Genomic DNA, 20,993 nt, shown 5'->3' with positions numbered 1-20,993 from the left:
CAATGGGTTTAGTTTACTATTGATAGAGGGCTTTGTTGAGACAGTGGAGTGGTGGCATTAGTGTTGGATTGGTACAGTGCCAGTTTGAGACAGTGGGTTTAGTTTTAGATTGATACAGAGCTTGGTTGAGACTGTGGGACAGTGGGTTTAGTTTTGGATTGATACGTGGTTAGGTTGAGACAGTGGGGCAGTGATTTTAGTTTTGGATTGTTACAGGGCTAGGTTGACACAGTGGGGCATTGGCTTTAGTTTTGGATTGATAAAGGGCTTGGGTGGGACAATGGGTTTAGTTTCAGATTGATACAGGGCTTGGTTGAGACAGAGGCAGTGGGTTTAGTTTCAGATTGTTAGAGGGCTGGTTGAGACAGTGGGTCAGTGGGTTTAGTTTTGGATTGATAGAAGGCTTGGTTTAGACAGTGGGGAGGTGGGATTAGTCTTGGATTGATAGAGGGTTTGGTTGGAACTGTGGGGAAGTGGGTTTAGTTTTGTAACAATAGAGGGCTTGGTTGAGACAGTGGGGCAGTGGGATTAGTTTAGGATTGATACAATGCTAGGTTGAGAGAGTGGGTTTATTTTTGGATTGATAAAGGGCTAGGTTAAGGCAGTGGGTATAGTTTTGGACTGATACGGGGCTAGGTTGAGACAATGGGGCAGTGGGCTTAGTTTTGGATTGATGCAAGGCTAGGTTGTGACAATGGATTTAGTTTTGGATTGATAGAGGTATTGGTTGAGACAGTGGGGATGTAGGTTTAGTTTTGGATTGATACAGGGTTCGGTTTGGACAGTGGGTTTAGTTTTGGATTGATACAGGGCTAGGTTCAGAGAGTGGGGCAGTGGGTTTAGTTTTGGATTGACACGGTGCTTGGTTGAGAAAGTGGGGCAGTGGGTTTAGTTTTGGATTGATACAGGGCTAGGCTGAGACAGTGGGGCAGTGGGTTTAGTTTTGGATTGATACAGGGCTAGTTTGAGACAGAGCCAGTGGCTTTAGTTTCTGATTGATAGAGGGCTTGGTTGAGACAGTGGGTCAGAGGGTTTCATTTTTGTTTGATAGAAATCTGGCTTCAGACAATGGGGAGGTAGGATTTGTTCTGGATTGATAGAGGGCTAGGATTAGACAGTTGGGCAGTGGGTTAAGTTTTGGATTGATACAGCGCTTGGCTCAGACAGTGGGGCAGTAGGTTTAGTTGTGGATTGGTACAGGGCTAGGTTGATACAGTGGGACAGTGATTTTAGTTTTGGATTGTTACAGGGCTAGGTTGACACAGTGGGGCAGTGGCTTTAGTTTTGGATTGATAAAGGGCTTGGGTGGGACAATGGGTTTAGTTTCAGATTGATACAGGGCTTGGTTGAGACAGAGGCACTGGGTTTAGTTTCAGATTGTTAGAGGGCTGGTTGAGACAGTGGGTCAGTGGGTTTAGTTTTGGATTGATAGAAGGCTTGGTTTAGACAGTGGGGAGGTGGGATTAGTTTCGGAATGATAGAGGGTTTGGTTGGAACTGTGGGGAAGTGGGTTTAGTTTTGTATCAATAGAGGACTTGGTTGAGGCAGTGGGATTAGTTTCGGATTGATGCAGTGCGAGGTTGAGACAGTGGGTTTATTTTTGGATTGATAAAGGGCTAGGATTAGACAGTTGGGCAGTGGGTTAAGTTTTGGATTGATACAGCGCTTGGTTCAGACAGTGGGGCAGTACGTTTAGTTGTGGATTGGTACAGGCTAGGTTGAGATAATGGGGCAGTGAGATTAGTTTTGCACTGATGCAGGTCTAGGTTGAGACAATGGGGCAGTGGAATGAGTTTTTGATTGATACAGTGCTAGGTTGAGACAATGTGGCAGTGAGATTAGTTTTTATTGATACAGGGCTAGGATGAGACAATGGGGCAGTGGCTTTAGTTTTGGATTGATACGGGGCTAGGCTGAGCCAGTGGGGCAGTGGGATTAGTTTTGGATTCATACAGGGTTCAGTTGAGACAGTGGGGCAGTGGGTTTCGTTTTGGATTGATGCAGGGCTTGGTTCAGACAGTGGGGATGTGGGTTTAGTTTTGGATTGGTACAGGGCTAGGTTGAGACAATGGGGCAGTGGGTTTAGTTTTGGATTGATACAGTGCTTGGTTGAGAAAGTGGGGCAGTGGGTTTAGTTTTGGATTGATACAGGGCTAGGTTGAGAGAGTGGGGCAGTGGGATTAGTTTTGGATTGATACAGGGCTTGGTTGAGACAGTGGGGCAGTGGGATTAGTTTAGGATTGATACAATGCTAGGTTGAGAGAGTGGGTTTATTTTTGGATTGATAAAGGGCTAGGTTAAGGCAGTGGGTATAGTTTTGGACTGATACGGGGCTAGGTTGAGACAATGGGGCAGTGGGCTTAGTTTTGGATTGATGCAAGGCTAGGTTGTGACAATGGATTTAGTTTTGGATTGATAGAGGTATTGGTTGAGACAGTGGGGATGTAGGTTTAGTTTTGGATTGATACAGGGTTCGGTTTGGACAGTGGGTTTAGTTTTGGATTGATACAGGGCTAGGTTCAGAGAGTGGGGCAGTGGGTTTAGTTTTGGATTGACACGGTGCTTGGTTGAGAAAGTGGGGCAGTGGGTTTAGTTTTGGATTGATACAGGGCTAGGCTGAGACAGTGGGGCAGTGGGTTTAGTTTTGGATTGATACAGGGCTAGTTTGAGACAGAGCCAGTGGCTTTAGTTTCTGATTGATAGAGGGCTTGGTTGAGACAGTGGGTCAGAGGGTTTCATTTTTGTTTGATAGAAATCTGGCTTCAGACAATGGGGAGGTAGGATTTGTTCTGGATTGATAGAGGGCTAGGATTAGACAGTTGGGCAGTGGGTTAAGTTTTGGATTGATACAGCGCTTGGCTCAGACAGTGGGGCAGTAGGTTTAGTTGTGGATTGGTACAGGGCTAGGTTGATACAGTGGGACAGTGATTTTAGTTTTGGATTGTTACAGGGCTAGGTTGACACAGTGGGGCAGTGGCTTTAGTTTTGGATTGATAAAGGGCTTGGGTGGGACAATGGGTTTAGTTTCAGATTGATACAGGGCTTGGTTGAGACAGAGGCACTGGGTTTAGTTTCAGATTGTTAGAGGGCTGGTTGAGACAGTGGGTCAGTGGGTTTAGTTTTGGATTGATAGAAGGCTTGGTTTAGACAGTGGGGAGGTGGGATTAGTTTCGGAATGATAGAGGGTTTGGTTGGAACTGTGGGGAAGTGGGTTTAGTTTTGTATCAATAGAGGACTTGGTTGAGGCAGTGGGATTAGTTTCGGATTGATGCAGTGCGAGGTTGAGACAGTGGGTTTATTTTTGGATTGATAAAGGGCTAGGATTAGACAGTTGGGCAGTGGGTTAAGTTTTGGATTGATACAGCGCTTGGTTCAGACAGTGGGGCAGTAGGTTTAGTTGTGGATTGGTACAGGCTAGGTTGAGATAATGGGGCAGTGAGATTAGTTTTGCACTGATGCAGGTCTAGGTTGAGACAATGGGGCAGTGGAATGAGTTTTTGATTGATACAGTGCTAGGTTGAGACAATGTGGCAGTGAGATTAGTTTTTATTGATACAGGGCTAGGATGAGACAATGGGGCAGTGGCTTTAGTTTTGGATTGATACGGGGCTAGGCTGAGCCAGTGGGGCAGTGGGATTAGTTTTGGATTCATACAGGGTTCAGTTGAGACAGTGGGGCAGTGGGTTTCGTTTTGGATTGATGCAGGGCTTGGTTCAGACAGTGGGGATGTGGGTTTAGTTTTGGATTGGTACAGGGCTAGGTTGAGACAATGGGGCAGTGGGTTTAGTTTTGGATTGATACAGTGCTTGGTTGAGAAAGTGGGGCAGTGGGTTTAGTTTTGGATTGATACAGGGCTAGGTTGAGAGAGTGGGGCAGTGGGATTAGTTTTGGATTGATACAGGGCTTGGTTGAGACAGTGGGTCAGTGGGATTAGTTTTGGATTGATACAGGGCTTGGATGAGACAGTGGGCCAGTGGGATTAGTTTTGGATTGATTCAGAGCTAGGTTGAGACAGTGGGGCAGTGGGTTTAGTTTTGGATTTATACAGGACTAGGTTGAGACAGTGGGATTAGTTCTGGATTGCTCTGGCACTGTGCAGACACATAAAACACAAACCGTCTCCTTTTGTGCTGTGAACCTCTCTGGTTCTATAGTCCATGTTTTTAGCATCAGTGCTTGGATTGCGACGTAATTCGATGGTTTTGAAGCACTTTGGCAAGTCGTGAAGATGTATAAGGCGCTATAAGAATGCAGTTTCTTTCCTTGGTGAACTAAGCATAAAAGTGTTTCTGTCTGCTTGAGTAGCAGCGGCGATTAACTCAAACCTTAATCTTATTATCCAATGACCTAGCAGTTCAGGCAGACACGGAGCTGTGTCCTAACAAAACGTCCGAATAACACACACAAAATACAGCAGATGCTACGAAAAAGAACGGCCTGTATTTTCCGATCGGCTGCTTCCTGCGTGCGGAGGCCTCCGATCTGGAAAAAATCTACGCCCTTACCTGAGTGCTCCAGAGTTCCGGCCATTTCCGCTCCTGGGCCTCTGCTCTCCGAAATGCGCAGGGTCCAGGTTTCCCAGGGGCGCATGCGGTTCCCAGGTGTCTCTGGGACCACGTGGGCCATGGGGAGCCAATGGGAGAAGGGATTCCCCTTCATGCTTTTGACAGCTTAGACCTGTCAAAAGTATGAATGGGGATCACTGAAAAAACACATCAAAACATTAAATAACTTTTTTTAAAGCACATTTTTAAAATTAGTTAAAATTATATCAAATTTAATATTTTTAAAAAAAATTTAACGTTTTGAAAAAAAATTAACCTTTTTTACGGAGCGAAAATTAAATTTTCATTTTTTTTAAAGTATTTTTAAATTATAAATGAGTGAAATTTTTTAAAATTTTTTGTTACTTTTTTAAACTCTTATGCTGGTAAACGCTGGCCATTTACCTGCTTTTACCAGGCGTAAGATTTTTAAGTGTTTTCAGTGGGCGGAGGTTGTGCAGAAAGCGGAACTCTCCATCAGCAGAGGCCCTTCTCCAGGGCAGGCATCCGATCTGTCAAGAGGATTGTTGACGGATCGGAACAGCCGGTTTTCAGCGCATGCGCTTCGCATGCCTGAAACCGGAACTTGCGAAGTCCCTGTGGGTGTGTACACAGCTCGTACGCACCCGTAGGGATCAGAAAATAAGGTCCATTGAAAAACGGAAAAGCCAAACTTGCTTCGCCCTGCGAGTCAATCAGCCTTTCTGGAGGGACATGCTGCCTCCGTTTCCCATGTGCACTCATCTTACGTACATAGGATAACATAGGATTACACAGGATATCCGGCACAGTACCAGGCCATTCGGCCCAACCAGCCTATGCTGCTCTTTATGCTCCACTCAAGTCTCCTCCCGTCTTTCCCAATCTAACTATCAGCATAACCCTCTATTCCCTTCTCCCTCATATGCTTGTCTAGCCTCCCCTTAAATGCATCAACACCATTTGCTTCAACCACACTCTGTGGTAGCGAGTTCCACATTCTCACCACTCTTTGGGAATATAAGTTTTTTTCTGAATTCCCTATTGGATTTCTTGCTGACTTTCCTTTATTGATTGCCTCTAGTTTTGCTCTTCCTCACAAGTGGAAACACTCTCTCTCTATCTACTCTATCAAAACCTTTCATCATTTTAAAGAGCTCTCAGCCCTCAGCCTGCTCTTCTCAAGAGAAAAGAGATCCAGCCTGTCCATCCTTTCCTGTTAGGTATCCTCTCGCATTTCTGCTATCATCCTTGTAAATCTTTTATGCAGCCTCTCCAGTGCCTCGATATCCGTTTTATAATATGCCGACCAGAATTGTACGCAGTACTCCAAGTGTGGTCTAACCAAGTTTTGATATAAGTTTAGCATAACTTCACTACTTTTCAATTCTATCCCTCTAGAAATAAACCCTAGTACTCGGTTTGCTTTTTATGGCTTTGTCAACCTGTGTTGCTACTTACAGTGATTTGTGTATTTATACTCCTAGATCTCTTTGTTCCTCTCCCCCACTTTGATTCGTATTTTCCAAGTAATATGTGACCTCCCTATTGTTGATTCCAAAGTCTAAATCATTAATAATGAATTGTGAACAGCAGTGGTCCCAGCACTGATTCTTGTGGGACCCCACATCCCACCTTCTGCCACTCTGAATAGCTACCCTTTACCACTACTCTCTACTCTCTGTCTTGAAGCCAGCTAGTTATCCAATCTGTTACTTATTCCCTGGCTCCGCATACGCTCACATTATTCATCAGTCTATTATGGGGTACCTTATTGGAGGCCTTTTGAAAATCTAGATAAATTACATCTGCTACATTATCCTTGTCTACACTCTCTGTAATGTATTCAAAAAATTCAATGAGTTTGGTCAAGCAAGACTTTCATTTTTGAAATCCATGCTGACAATTCTTTATTATATTTTTAATTTCTAGATGTTCTTCTGTTTTCTCCTTTAACATTTCATTTAACTATACTTACAATGATGCAGTCAATGTCATCAAGAGAATAAGTATCACAGTTACATAAATTGACCATTTACAATAATATATTGCTGGGTTAATGGAGTGAAGTGGATATGTTACTGGACAAGTATAGCTTGAGTTTAACGAGTTGAGTTTAAATCCCACTGCGGCACTTTGAGTATTTCAATTCAGTTTTTTTTATAATCTGGTGTAAGATCTTAATGATCTCTCAGAGTTCTTGGATGAGACAACCAAAATACGTAGCAACCAGTAGTGCTTGGGCAATAGATCAAGATTTATTAAGCTTACAGCGTAATATACTCAACAACAGGCGATAGTTTAAGGAGTAGCTCGCTGCTCTTGGTCTCTGGAACCTCTCGGACACAGGTGACATGGACTTCAGTCTGTTCCTTTGCTCTTGCAGTACGTCTGTGTAAAGTTGTTCTTTGAGTATCGAGGTTTTAACCCTTTTCTTAGCAAAAGTTCCTTTGGCCAGTGTCCATATATGGTCTTTAAACAAATCACCTTTTTTTAATTGGTTCTAATGGTAAAAATACCATTGTCACTCAGACTAAGGGGAGCATCTTGGCCCCTCCTTTCCAGTATTATTTCGACAACTTTACCCTGTTCATCGTTATCTTGTTTATAGTTCTTCACCCCATTGAATTTACCTTAACTCTCTCATTCTAGCTTCCCTGGTATGAGCAGTACAAGACCTCGTAAGCTGTGTAAGCTGCATAACTGTCTGTTATCAGAACTAGTCAAGACTGTTTCTTACTGTAGTTGAGGTTACATTTTGAACAAGCCTGAGCATTTTAGTTACAAGGTATTATGGCTCATACCCAGGAGTAATTCTGGGTAAGATTAGTTGGTCAATGGCTACACTTGAATTTATATATATATTTATATGGTTCTCAGCTACTGGGGACTGCTTAATATCAGTCTTTCCTACACAGACACCAGTAAAATTAACCATGAATCTTTCAGATTGTTGTTAAAATCCAACTGATTCCTTTAGGAAGGAAACCCGCTGTGATTGCCCGGTCTGGCCCTATAATGTGACTCTAACCCCACAACAAGCTGGCTGATTTTTAAGTATGAAGTGACCCAGCACGACACCCAGTTCTCTCAATTCGCTACAAAGAACAGCACTGCAGGAGATATCATCACACAGAGAGCAGCGGGTCAAGAAGACGGCCCACCATGACCTTCTCAAGGTAGCTAGGGATGGGCAAGCAGCAGCACAACAGAAACACAACTAGAATCTTCTTATAATACCAACATACGCGGGATTCACTTCTCAGCTACCAAGTGCTGTCCTCACCTTCCGCTCAGCAGCTGCAGTAACAACTGCAATAGTCCAGTCTGGCACCACTCCAGTATCATAGGAGAATTGAAGTATTATGGCCAGACCCTCCGCGATTCCCATCCTTACTCCCATCAGCAGCCTAGAAGACAGCTTAAATATATAAGATACTTAGGGGGTTCGACAAGGTAGATGCAGAGAAGATGTTTCCCCCCATTTGGGATTCTAGAACTAAGGGGCATAGTATCAGAATAAGGGGTCGCCCATTTAAAGCTGAGATGAGGTGGAATTTCTTCTCAGAGCGTCGTAAATCTGTGTTATTCTCTGCCCCAGAGAGCTGTGGAGGCTGGGTCATTGAATATATTTAAGGTGAAGATAGACAGATTTTTTAACAATAAGGGAGTGATGGTTTATGGGGAGCGGGCAGGGAAAAGGTGCTGAGCCCAAGATCAGATCAGCCATGATCTCATTAAATAGTGGAGCAGGCTCGAGGGGCCAAATGGTCTACTCCTGCTCCTATGTCCTCACCCAGACCAGGTGATTTTCGACTTTGTTTACAGCCAACTGTTTTAGTAGCTCCTCTTCATCTATTTTTATCCCGTCCAATTTCTCTACTACCTCCTCAATTATTGTGACATTGGCAGCATCCTCCACTTTAGTGAAGACAGATGCAAAGTATTCACTCAGTACCTCAGCCATACCCTCTGCCTCCACAAGAAGATTTCCTTTTAGGCACTTAATCGACTCCGCGCTTCCCATGACTTTCCTTTTCCTCTTTATATATTAATAAAATACTTTGTTACTCACTAAGCTTTCCCCATACAGTCCCTTTGCCTGTCATATTTCCTTATTCATTAATTCTCTGCCATCTCTGTATTCAGCTTAGAAACATAGAAACATAGAAGATAGGAGCAGGAGTAGGCCATTTGGCCCCTCGAGCCTGCTCCGCCATTCAATGAGATCATGGCTGATCATCCAAATTCAGTACCCGGTACCTGCTTCCTCCCCATACCCCTTGATCCCTTTACCCTTAAGAAATATATCCAACTCCTTCTTGAATATATTTAATGAACTGGCCCCCAACGCCTTCTGTGGTAGAGAATTCCACAGGTTCACCACAATCTGGGTGAAGCAATTCCTCCTAATTTCTATCCTAAATGGCCTACCCTTTAACTTTAGACTGTGTCCCCTGGTTCTGGACTCCCCGACCATTGGGAACATCCTTCCTGTATCTTGTCTGTCCAGTCCTGTCAGAATTTTGCAAGTTTCAATGAGATCACCTCTCATTCTTCTAAACTCCAGAGAGTACAAGGCCAATCGACCCAATCTCTCCTCATACGTCATTCCTGCCATCCCAGGTATCAGCCTGGTGAATCTTCGCCGAACTCCTTCCATGGCAAGAGCATTCTTTCTCAGATAAGGCGACCAAAACTGCACACAATACTCAAGATGTGGTCTCACCAAGGCCCTGTACAACTGCAGCAAGACATCCTTGTTCCTGTACTCAAACCCTCTCGCTACGAAGGCCAACATACCATTTGTCTTCTTAACTGCCTGCTGCACCTGCATGCTTATCTTCAGCGAGTTGTGCACAAGGACACCCAGGTCTCGTTGCACTTCCCCTTCTCCCAATCTATTGCCATTTAGATAATAACCTGCCTTCCTGTTTTTGCCACCAAAGTGGATAACCTCACATTTATCCACGTTATATTGCATCTGCCATGTTTCTGCCCAATCACCCAACATGTCCAAATCATCCTGGAGTTTCTCGACATCTTCTTCACAGCACACACGCCCACCCAGCTTTGTGTCGTCTGCAAATTTGGAGGTATTATATCTAGTTCCATTGTCCAGATCTTTTATATATATTGTGAATAGCTGGGTTCCAAGGACCGATCCCTGCGGTACCCCACTAGTCAGTGCCCGCCATTCCAAAGAAGACCCGTTAATTCCAACACTTTGCTTTCTGTCTGCCAACCAGTTCCTCTATCCAAGTCAATTCCTTGCCCCCAATCCCATGTGCCTTAAATTTACACGCTAATCTCTTATGCGGGACCTTATCGAAGGCCTTCTGAAAGTCCAGATACACCACATCCACTGGTTCTCCCTTATCTATTTTACCAGTTTCATCCTCAAAAAATTCCAGTAGATTAGTCAAGCACGATTCACCTTTTGTGAATCCATGTTGACTTTGTCCGATCCTGTCACTGTTTTCCAAGTGCTCTGCTATTACATCTTTTATAATGGACTCTAGCATTTTCCCCAATACCGATGTCAGGCTTACCGGTCTGTAATTCCCCGTTTTCTCTCTACCACCTCTTTTGAATAGTGGGGTAACATTAGCTACCCTCCAATCCATGGGTACTGTTCCAGATTCCATCAAATGTTGGAAGATGATCAGCAATGCATCTAGTATTTCTAGGGCCACTTCCTTAATTACCCTAGGATATAGAGTATCAGGCCCTGGGGATGTATCGGCCTTCAGTCCCATCAATTTCCCTAACACCATTTCCCTACAAATACTGATTTCTTTCAGTTCCACCCTTTCATGTTCCGCAGCATCCCTGGGAAGTTATTTGTGTCCCCCTTTGTGAAGACAGAACCAAAATATGGATTTAGTTAGTCTGCCATTTCTTTGTTCCCCATTATAAATTCCCCTGATTCTGACTGCAAGGGACCTACGCTTCACTTCACCAATCATTTCCTGTTCACGTATCTATAAAAGCTTTTACAGTCTGTTTTAATGTTCACTGCAAGCTTACTCTCATAACCTATTTTCCCCTTATTAATTAATCCCTTTGTCCTCTTTTGTTGAATCATAAACTGCTCCCAATCCTCAGGATTATTGCTTTTTCTGGCCAATTTATATATCCTCTCCTTGGATCTTATGGTATCCCTAATTTCCCTTGTTAGCCACACAGTTGAGTCACCTTTTTTGTTTCATTCTTATGACAAACTGGGATGAACAAATTCTGTAGTTCATCCATGCGGTCTTTGAATGTTTGCCATTGCCTATCCACCGTCAACCCTTTGAGTGACATTCCCCAATCAATCCTACCCAACTCGCGCCTCAGACCATTGTAGTTTCCTTTATTTAAATTTAGAACCCTAGTCTCTGAGTCAACTACTTCATTCTCCATCTTAATGAAGAATTCGATCATATTGTGATCGCTCCGACCCAAGGGGCCTTGTACAACAAGATTGCTAATTAATCCTTTCTCATTACATAATACCCAATCTAAGATGGCTTGATCTCTGGTTGGTTCCTCGACATATTGGTCCAGGAAACCATCCCGTAAACACTCCAGGTATTCCTCCTCCACAGTATTGTTACTAATTTCGTTAGCCCAATCCATATGTAGATTAAAGTCACCCATGATGACTGCTGTGCCCTTATTGCATGCTTCTTCAATTTCCCTTTTAATGCCAATCCCAATCTCCGCCTTACTGTTTGGAGGTCGATATACCACTCCCACTAAAGCTTTCTGCCCCTTGGTATTTCTCAATTCTACACATACGGATTCCACATCATCAGAGCTAATGTCCTTCCTTACACTTGCGTTAATTCCTTATTTAACCAGTAATGCTACCCCACCTCCCTTTCCTTTTTGGCTATCTTTCCTGAATATCGAATACCCCTGGATGTTGAGTTCCCAGCCTTGGCCATCCTTGAGCCACGTTTCCTTAATCCCAACCAAATCATATTCCTTTACCTCTATTTGCGCAGCCCATTCATCCACCTTATTACAAATGTTCCTCACGTTAAGACACAAAGCCTTCAGGCTTGTTTTTTTAACGCTCTTACAGCTATTAGAATTATTATTTACTGTGGCCACGTTTGATTTAAACCATTGATTTCTCTGACTGCCACTTGTGTTTTTCTCCTTCCTATCTTTTGCTTTTATCATTGTTTCCCTTTCCTCTGCCTCCCTGCTCAGGTTCCCAACCCCCTGCCATTTTAGTTTAAACCCTCCCCCAGAGCACTGGCAAACACTGCCCCTAGGACATCGGTTCCAGCCCTGCCCAGGTGCAAACCGTCTGGATTGAACTGGGCCCACCTCCCCCAGAACTGGTTCCAATGTCCCAGGAATTTGAATTCCTCCCCATTGCACCATTCCTCTAGCCACATATTCATCTGAAATATCCTTCTATTTCTACTCTGACTAGCAAGTAGCACTAGTAGCAATCCTGAGATTACTAACTTTGAGGTCCTATTTTTTAATTTATCTCCTAACTCCCGATATTCAGCTTTTAGGACCTCATCCCAGTTTTTACCTATATCGTTGGTACCTATATGCACCACGACAACTGGCTGTTCACCCTCCCCTTCCAAGATGTTCTGCAGCCGCTCCAAGACATCCTTGACCCTTGCACCAGGGAGGCAACACACCATCCTGGAGTCTCGTTTGCGGCCGCAGGAATGCCTATCTATTCCCCTTACAATAGAATCCCCTATTACTATAGCTCTACCCCTCTTTGTCCTCCCGTCCTGTGCAGCAGAGCCACTCCTGTTGCTAGGAAGTTGGCTGCTGCTGCCTTCCTCTGATAAGCCATCCCCCCCAACAGTTCTCAAAGTGGTGTATGTGAGAGGGGGATGTCCACAGGTGACCCCTGCACGTCCTGCCTGCGCCTAGTACTCTGCCTGTTGGTCACCCCTTCCCTTTCTGCCTGTCCAACCTCTAGCTGCAGTGTGTCCAACTCCGTAAACATGCTATTCACGATATCCTGAGCATCGCAAATGCTCCAGTATGCATCCAGTCGCAGCTCCAGCGCCACAATGTGGTCTCTCAGTAGCTACAGCTGGATGCACTTCCTGCACATGTAGTTGTTATGGACACACGAAGTGTTACCGAGTTCCCACATAGCGCAGGAGGAGCATACGATGGCACTGGGCTGTCCTGCCATGATTTCCCCTTTAATTAATTGAAATTAAATTATATCATTCAATCCCACCAATTACACTACAGTTAAATGGTTTACCAACCGTCCCCGCTACACCACAGAGACCTTAGTAACTTTAAACCACAGAGTTTAAGTTTAAAAATAGAGAAATACTCACCAACCAATCACCTACCTGCTTTCTGGTGATGTCACACTTCAATTACTTTTTACTTCTCTCCCTCCCGCTGAGCTCGGAGACTGGAGGCTGGTACACCTCACCTGAACTCTGGCGCCCTTTTTAACCCACCGCTCAGCCTGATGCTTTACTGTATGAAGAACCTGACGTAAGTCTGCTTTTTGACTTCATTTTACTCTGTTTCTTCAGGCAGCCAGCGAGCTCTAGCTTTGGATGTCCTGCCGCTCCCCCTCGTGGGAATGTGCCTATTCAGTGTCCAAACCATCCCCTCTTTGAAGGCCTCTCATTGTGCATGTACTGTTTACCTGCTAATCTTTATTTCCTATCCTCCTAGGCCAGATCCTTTTTCAACTTACTAAGCCCGAGTAAAACTGAAGCCAATGGAGATCAGGGGTAAATTCACCAGTGGTTGAAGTCAATCCTCGCAGAAAGGAAGATGTTTGTTGAAAGCCAATCATCTCAACCCCAGAACATTACTGCAGGAGTTCTTCAGGGCAGTATTCTAGGCCCAACCATCTACTTCAATGAATTTCTAAGATTCTAGATTGAGGCAAGACAGGGATGAGACAGAGACTATCCAGTGTTCTGGCAAATCTTTTCATGGGTCAAACGGCCATAGATCAGTGAGAGTTGTACAAAAAGTAATTAATCGTGATACAGAACCAATTTATACCCCAAAGGGCAAGACCTCTGCTTGCCAAAAAAAAGTAAACCGCCATGGACGACAAAATAGGTAAGGAACTACATAAAACTAAGCAATAAGCATGCAAAAAGCAGCACGGGTCCTGACGACTGGGAGAGGTAAGAACAAAAGGTGACAAAACAGATAGTAAGCGTTTGGGAATATGAATTAAGTTAGGAAAAAAAGCGTGGTCAGGAGCAATGTGGGCTACAACGTGATATTGCAAATGAAAATAAGGAAATGGCAGACAGTGAATAATTATTTTACATCAGTATTTACAGTAGAGGAAGAGGATAGCATGTCGGAAATCCCAAGGAAACTAATATTGAAACAGGGACAGGACTCACCAAAATAACATTAATGAAGAAAATAAAGGCATGAAAGATTAACAAATCCCCAGGGCCAGATGGTTTCCATCCCAGCTTTTTAAAGGAAGTCGGTGAGCACATTGCAGATGTGCTAACTATAATCTTACAAAGTTCTCTTGATTTGGGCACGTTCTTTCAGTTTGGAAAATTGAACATGTCACTCTGCTATTTTAGAAAGGTGAGAGCGAAGCCAGGGAATTATAGAGCAGTTAGCTTAACATCTGTTGTCGGGAAACTACTAGAATCTATCATTAAGGATAGAGTGACTGAAATTCTTAAATTCTCAGCTAACCAGAGAGAGCCAGCATGGATTTGTAAAGGGTTTGTAAAGGGTAGGTCATGCCTGACGAATCTTTTTCAATTTTTGAAGAGGTGACTAAAGTACTGGCCAGAGAAATGTCTATGGATGTTATTTATAGGGACTTCCAAAAGGCATTCGACAAACCCCTCAGAAGAGATTGTTAGCTAAAGGTGAAGCTCATGGATTCGAAGGCATATTATTGACCTGGTTAGGATATTAGCTGAGCGCTAGGAGACAGAGTGGGGGTAATGGGCAGGTTGTCTAATTGGCAGGACATGACTAGTGGTGTCCCGTAGGGATCTGTGTTGGGGCCTCAACTATTCACCGCATTTATTAATGACTTAGATGATGGGAAAGAGAGCTACATGTCCAAGTTTTCCGATGACACAAAGATAGGTGGCATGTACGCAGTGTAGATGGAAGCATACAATTACAGAGATCTTAATAGATTAAGTGAATGGCAAACCTGAGGCAAATGGGTTTCAAACGTGTGAGGTCATCCACTAGGACCTAAAAAGGATAGATCAGAATACATTTTAAATAGTGAAAATATAGAAGCAGTGGAGGTCCAAAGAGACTTAGGGGGTCCATGTACATAGATCATTAAACTTTCACGGAGAGGAACAGAAAATAATTAAAGAGGCTAATGGAATGCTGCACTTTATATCTAGAGGACTGGAGTACAAGGGGGTAGAAGTTGTGCTACAGCTGTACAAATCCATGGTTAGACCATACCTGGGGGTTATTTTGGCCAAAGGGTGATAACAGGCGCTAAATGGGTGCTGTACCAAATGGGCGCCTGTTTGAAAATCTGGCGATCATGAGACCAGCTGTTACCATCAGCATATGTGCCAGAGGGTCAATCACAGGAGGTGGAGGAGGAATGGGGGAAGCACCAGAGTCTTCCAGCTAGACAAGCCGCCCCTGGGAGGGACGCTCGTCGCAAGCTAATTGAACAGAGCTTTAGAGACCAGCTCCACCAGACCCCAGAGCTCTGTGGCCACACGAGGTACCTTCCACCAGAGAGTCCATCATCTGCACTCAATCTGGTCACCCCTTCCCCCTGAAGATCACACTAAGAGACCACCGATTCCACCACTACCCAATTACCATAATCAATGTTTTATACACATCACAAACAAAATATGTAAATATGACAGAAACAACATCACTTGAAAACATTAAACGATTCACCCTGGGGTTTACCCTCAGTGGCTATCGATAAGTGCTGCTGGGTAATCTGGTGCTTCTACAAAGTGCAGCCCCACTGTCAGCAGCAGGCGAGGTGGAGGCTGCTCAGAATCTAGAGAGGGAGGTTCAGATGTCCTCCTGGGATGCCCTCGAGAGGCTGAGGGCCGTGATGGCCCCGACTTAGATTGCATCATCCCAGCATGGGCTTCAGCAGTCTGGGCCACCTGGCTGACAGGCAATGGCAAGAGCAATGGTGGAGTGGCGGGGGAGGGAGCAGGAATGCTGGTATCCGGAGAGAGGCCCATAGGTTCCTGCTCCACGATTCCCACGCCACTACCTGGGGGCCTCTTTTCAGCCCACCCAATGATCTGGTAGAGGACAGATCTGCATCGGAGACACTCTGCAAGCCCGTTTCTGCCGAGGAGCCCAGAGCCACCAGGGCAGCTGCCTGAGCTTCCATGGGAGCTGCAATGACTGCAGTGGAAGCTGCGACCTCAGTCATCAGACGCTGCATGATGTCGGGCTCCGCAGGTCGCTGGCTGGAAGTCACCAGCCTCTCCACGCTGGAGAAGATGGGTTCCAGGCTCTGGGTCCAGCCCCGGACCAAGGTGGAGGCGGACTCCACCATCCCTCTCGCCACGACCAGTAGGCTGTCAGGCAGGCTCTCCATTGCAACAAGCATTTGGTTTGTCGTATCCATCAGCCTTCTACTGAAGCTTGGCCCTGTGAGGTCCTCATCCGACTCCTCTCCAGTAGAACTAGTGTGAGACCTCGCCTCCCGGAAATGTGGCATCTGTGTTCCTTCCACCCAGCGTGGCTGCTGCCCGCTATTGCCTGGTGCATCCCTCGGTGAGGATTCCTCTTCTAAGCCAGCTTCTAAGTTGCTCGTGGTGCCGGCCTCTGAGCGGATGCCTGCAACAGTGGTAGCCAGTGATACAGTGCATTCGTCCTTGCTCTCCTGGCTTCACCAGGCTGATACCTGGGATGGCAGGAATGACGTATGAGGAGAGATTGTGTCGATTGGGCTTATACTCACTGGAGTTTAGAAGATTGAGAGGGGATCTCATCGAAACCTATAAAATTCTGTCAGGCCTGGACAGACTAGATGCTGGAAGGATGTTCCCGATGGTCGGGGAGTCCAGAACCAGGGGTCATAGTCTAAGGATAAGGGGTAGGACATTTAGGACTGAAATGAGGAGGAATTTCTTCACACAGAGAGTGGTGAACCTGTGGAACTCTCTGCCACAGTGGGTGGTGGAGGCCAGTTCATTAAATATATTCAAGAAAGAGTTGGATATATTTCTTGAGGCTAAAGGGATCAAGGGATATGGGGAGAAGGCAGGGACAGGGTACTGAATTTGAATGATCAGCCATGATCTCATTGAATGGCAGAGCAGGCTCGAAGGGCAGAATGACCTACTCCTGCTCCTATCTTCTATGTTTCTATGTTTCCTCTTCCTCCAGGGAGTGAGCTGGCTGTTGCTCTTGCTGAACCTGCTCCACGGGGCAAGGTGCATCTTGCTCCTGGTAATCTACAATGTAAAGCGGGAAGCGAGGATCTCTTTTGGGCGATTAGAGATAAGGAATAGGCTTGCATCTGCAAGGAAGCTGCAGTGGCCACCTACCTCTCTGCGAGATGCCCTCTGCTCTGCCTCTGGCCCCAATGCCTGCCAAGCCCCTCCTGATCACGTCCAGCACTGCCTCCTCAAAGGGAGTGATCTCTGGTGTCTTGCTTCCCCTCTCCCGGTCGGCTGCTGCTGTTGCTTGCCATGTGCTTGTTTTTCCTGGAACAGAAAAAGAGTGGCGATTGTGAAGGAGTGTATTGGCAGTCGTGTTGTGTGTGTGTGTGTGTGTGTGTGTGTGTGTGTGTGAGATGCCTCACATGGTTGAGGAGCTGTGAGATGTGTCTGAGGTGTGTGTACACTTCTGATGGGTACACTAAAACCAATAGACTGTAACTAATAAAACTTTAAAAGAACCTTAACAAATTAAATTAAAGTTTAATTGGCCAGGGTGATGATGCACTCCAGTCCCCGTGGCACCCACCGGTCGTGGAAGGCCTCAAGCATGCCGGCGGACACCACGTGCTCCATCTCCAAGGCCACCCGGGCGCGAACATGGCTGTGGAAGAGAGAGGCAGGCAGTCAGGCCCCCTCGACCGCCCACTGCCTGGACCAGTTGAGTGCATTATCACCCCGGCCAATGAAATTTTAATTTAATTTGTTAAGGTTCTAGGTAATAGAAAAAGGTTATAGCCTAAAAATTAAAGCCAAGCCTTTCAAGGGGGAAGTTAGGAAACATTTCTACATGCAAAGGTTGTAGGAATTAGGAACTCCCTTCCACAATCAGCAATTGTTACTAGGTTATTTGTTAAGTTTAAACTGAGATTGATATATTTTTGTTAACCAAAGCTATTAAGGGGTATGGTGTAAAGGCAGGTCTATAGCGTTGGTCACAGGCCAGCCATGATCTCATTGAATGGAGGAACAGGCTCGTGGGGCTAAGCAGCCTGCTCCGGCTCCTATGTTCCCTCCATCATAACGTCAGGAATGGGCCTGTTCGCTAATAGTTGTAGTACTCAGCTCCATTCGCAACTCCTCAGATAGTGAAGCAGACATATATATGAGTGAGAGGGGAGCAGAGGGTTATGCAGATAGATTTAGATGAGGGAAGGCGGGGGGAGGCTCTAGTGGAGCACAAACAATGAAATGGACTGGTTGGATCGAATGGCCTGTTTCTGTGCCTTATAATTGTGAAAATTGACAGACAGGATGTACTAGAAGGGCTGGGTATGCTTAGAGTGGATAAGTCGCCTGGTCCAGATGGCTTGCATCTCAGAATGCTAAGGGAATTGGGGGAGGGGAGAACGGAAGTGCTTGCTTTAATTTTCCAATCTTCCCTGGATGTGGGGGAGGTGACTGAGGATTGGAACCTGGCAAATGTGACACCATTCTTCAAGAAATGGTGTAAGAACAATCCTAGTAACTGCAGGCCAGTCAGTTTAACATCAGTAGTGGGTAAAGTTTTAGAAACAATTATCAAGGAAAATATTAACGGGCACTTGGAGAGGTTTAAGCTACTTAAGGAGAGTCAACACGGGTTTGTAAAAGGAAGATCGTGTTTGACTACACTAATTGAATTTTTTGATGAAGTAACAGGGAGGATCATTGAAGGGAATGCATTGGAAGTTGTCTACATGGATTTTCGGAAGGTGTTTGACAAAGTACCAAATAGAAGGCTGGTTAACAAAATTGAGGCTCATGGAATAGATAGGTCAGTGGCAGCTTGCATAAGGAATTGGCTTAAGGACAGAAAATAGCTAGTTGTGGTAAATAGCTGTCTTTCAGACTGGATGAGGGTAGACAGTGGTGTTCCCCAAGGGTCAGAACTGGGGCCACTGCTTTCTTGATATAAATAAATGATCTGGATATTGGAATACAGTGTAGAATTTCTAAATTTGCTGATGACACCAAACTTGGGGGTGTGGCAAACAGTGAGGATAATAACAATCGACTGCATCAGGACTAGAAAGGCTAGCAGAATGGGCAGACACGTGGCAGATGGAATTTAATACAGAGAAGTGTGAGGTGATGCATTTTGGCAGAATGAACAGGGAGAGGCAATATACACTTAATGGCACAGTTTTAAAGAGTGTGCAGGGACAGAGGGACCTGGGAGTTAATGTGCATAGGCCCCTGAAGGTGGCAGGACATATTGAGAGAGTGGTTAACAAAGCATATGGGATCTTGGGCTTAATAAATAGAGGTATTGAGTAGAAAAGTAGAGAAGTTATGCTGAATCTTTATAAAACGCTGGTTAGGCCACAACTGGAGTATTGTGTCCAGTTCTGGTCACCACAATTTCGGGAGGACATGAATGCACTTGAGAGGGTGCAGAGGAGATTTACCAGAATGGTTCCGGGGATGGGGATGTTAGCTACAAGGACAGGTCGGAAAAGCGGGATTTGTTTTCATTAGAGCAAAGGAGGTTGAGGGGTGATTTGATAGAGGTGTACAAGATTATGATGGGTTTGGATAGGCTGTTCCCACTAGCTGATGGTACAAAGACTAGGGGACACAGATTTAAGGTTTTGGCAAGAGTTACAGTCAGGATGTGAGGAAAAACTTTTTTATGCAGCGAGTGATGAGATCCTGGAACTCGCTGCCAACGGAAGTGGTGGAAGCGGAGACACCCAATGTTTTCAAGGGGGGCTGGATAGGCACTTGAGGGAAATAAACTTGCAGGGCTACGGTGATAGAGCGGGGGAATGGGACTGACTGGACTGCTCTACAGAGAGCCAGCATGGACTCGATGGGCCGAATGGCCTCTTTCTGTGCCATTATGTCTCTATGGCCCTATGACATTGTCCCTTTAAAGAGACACAGAGACACTGCCCCTTTAAACAGACACAGAGACACTGCCCCTTTAAACAGACACAGAGACACTGCCCCTTTAAACAGACACAGAGACACTGCCCCTTTAAACAGACACAGAGATACTGCCCCTTTAAACAGACACAGAGACACTGACCCTTTAAACAGACACAGAGACACTGCCCCTTTAAACAGACACAGAGACACTGCCCCATTAAACAGACACAGAGACACTTTCCCTTTAAACAGACACAGAGACACTGCCCCTTTAAACAGACACAGAGACACTCTCCCTTTAAACAGGCACAGAGACACTGCCCCTTTAAACAGGCAGAGAATTATATCGCCGATCCTTTATCGTTGCTGGGTTAAAATCCTGGAACTCCCTCCCTAACAGCACTGTGGGCTTCCGTGACCGGTGTGCGCCACGGGGACTGGAGTGCATAATTGATTTGGACAACCAAATTTTAATTTGATTTGTTAAGGTTTATTTAAAGTTTTATTAGTTACAGTTTATTTTGCTTGGTCCAATCAAAAGAGGAACAGCACTGTGGGAGTACCTTCACCACACAGACTGCAGCGGTTCAAGCAGGCGGCTCACTACCACCTTCTCAATAGTAACTAGGGATGGGCAATAAATGCTGGCCTTGTCGGTGACGCCCACATCCCATAAACAAATTAGACAAAATATAAGTGTTGCCCTAAAACAGACAAACCAAATTTTAATTTGATTTGTTAAGTTTTAGTTGAACTTTTGTTCATTTACAGTCCAATTTGGGTTTTTTTTTTTTGGTCCAATCTAAAAGAGTGCCCTAAAACCGGCACTTGTTGCGATGATTGTTGTTTGATAACTGTGTGGGCGGGGGGCAACCCAGTCTCACCCTTATTGGTCCATCAAAAAGACCCAATGACTGAGGATCGGTTTCGATTCGCAGCGCCTTTTCCAGTCAATCCCATGCGACCTGACAAGATGCTGTCTCTCAATCAGCACGGACACCCATTGGACGAGAAAAATGCTGACGTCACTGGTCACAAGGATTTGATTAAAGCTGCGGTTTGATTGGTCAACGCACGGTTAGAGTCCCGTATAAAGCAGAGCTGTGGGCTGAAGAGAGGTGAACACAGAGGTAAGAGATGATCAGCGAGGTTTGATTTGATGTTCTCTGGAAGTAGTTTCTGGGGTTACAGAAGAGCAAGTTATAGTGAGCGG

Source organism: Somniosus microcephalus, chromosome 4 (genome assembly GCF_052327205.1).
Source record: "Somniosus microcephalus isolate GS21.2 chromosome 4, FLI_Smic_1.0, whole genome shotgun sequence".
NCBI classification, from domain to species: domain Eukaryota; kingdom Metazoa; phylum Chordata; class Chondrichthyes; order Squaliformes; family Somniosidae; genus Somniosus; species Somniosus microcephalus.
Note: the sequence above shows the minus strand (reverse complement) of the source record.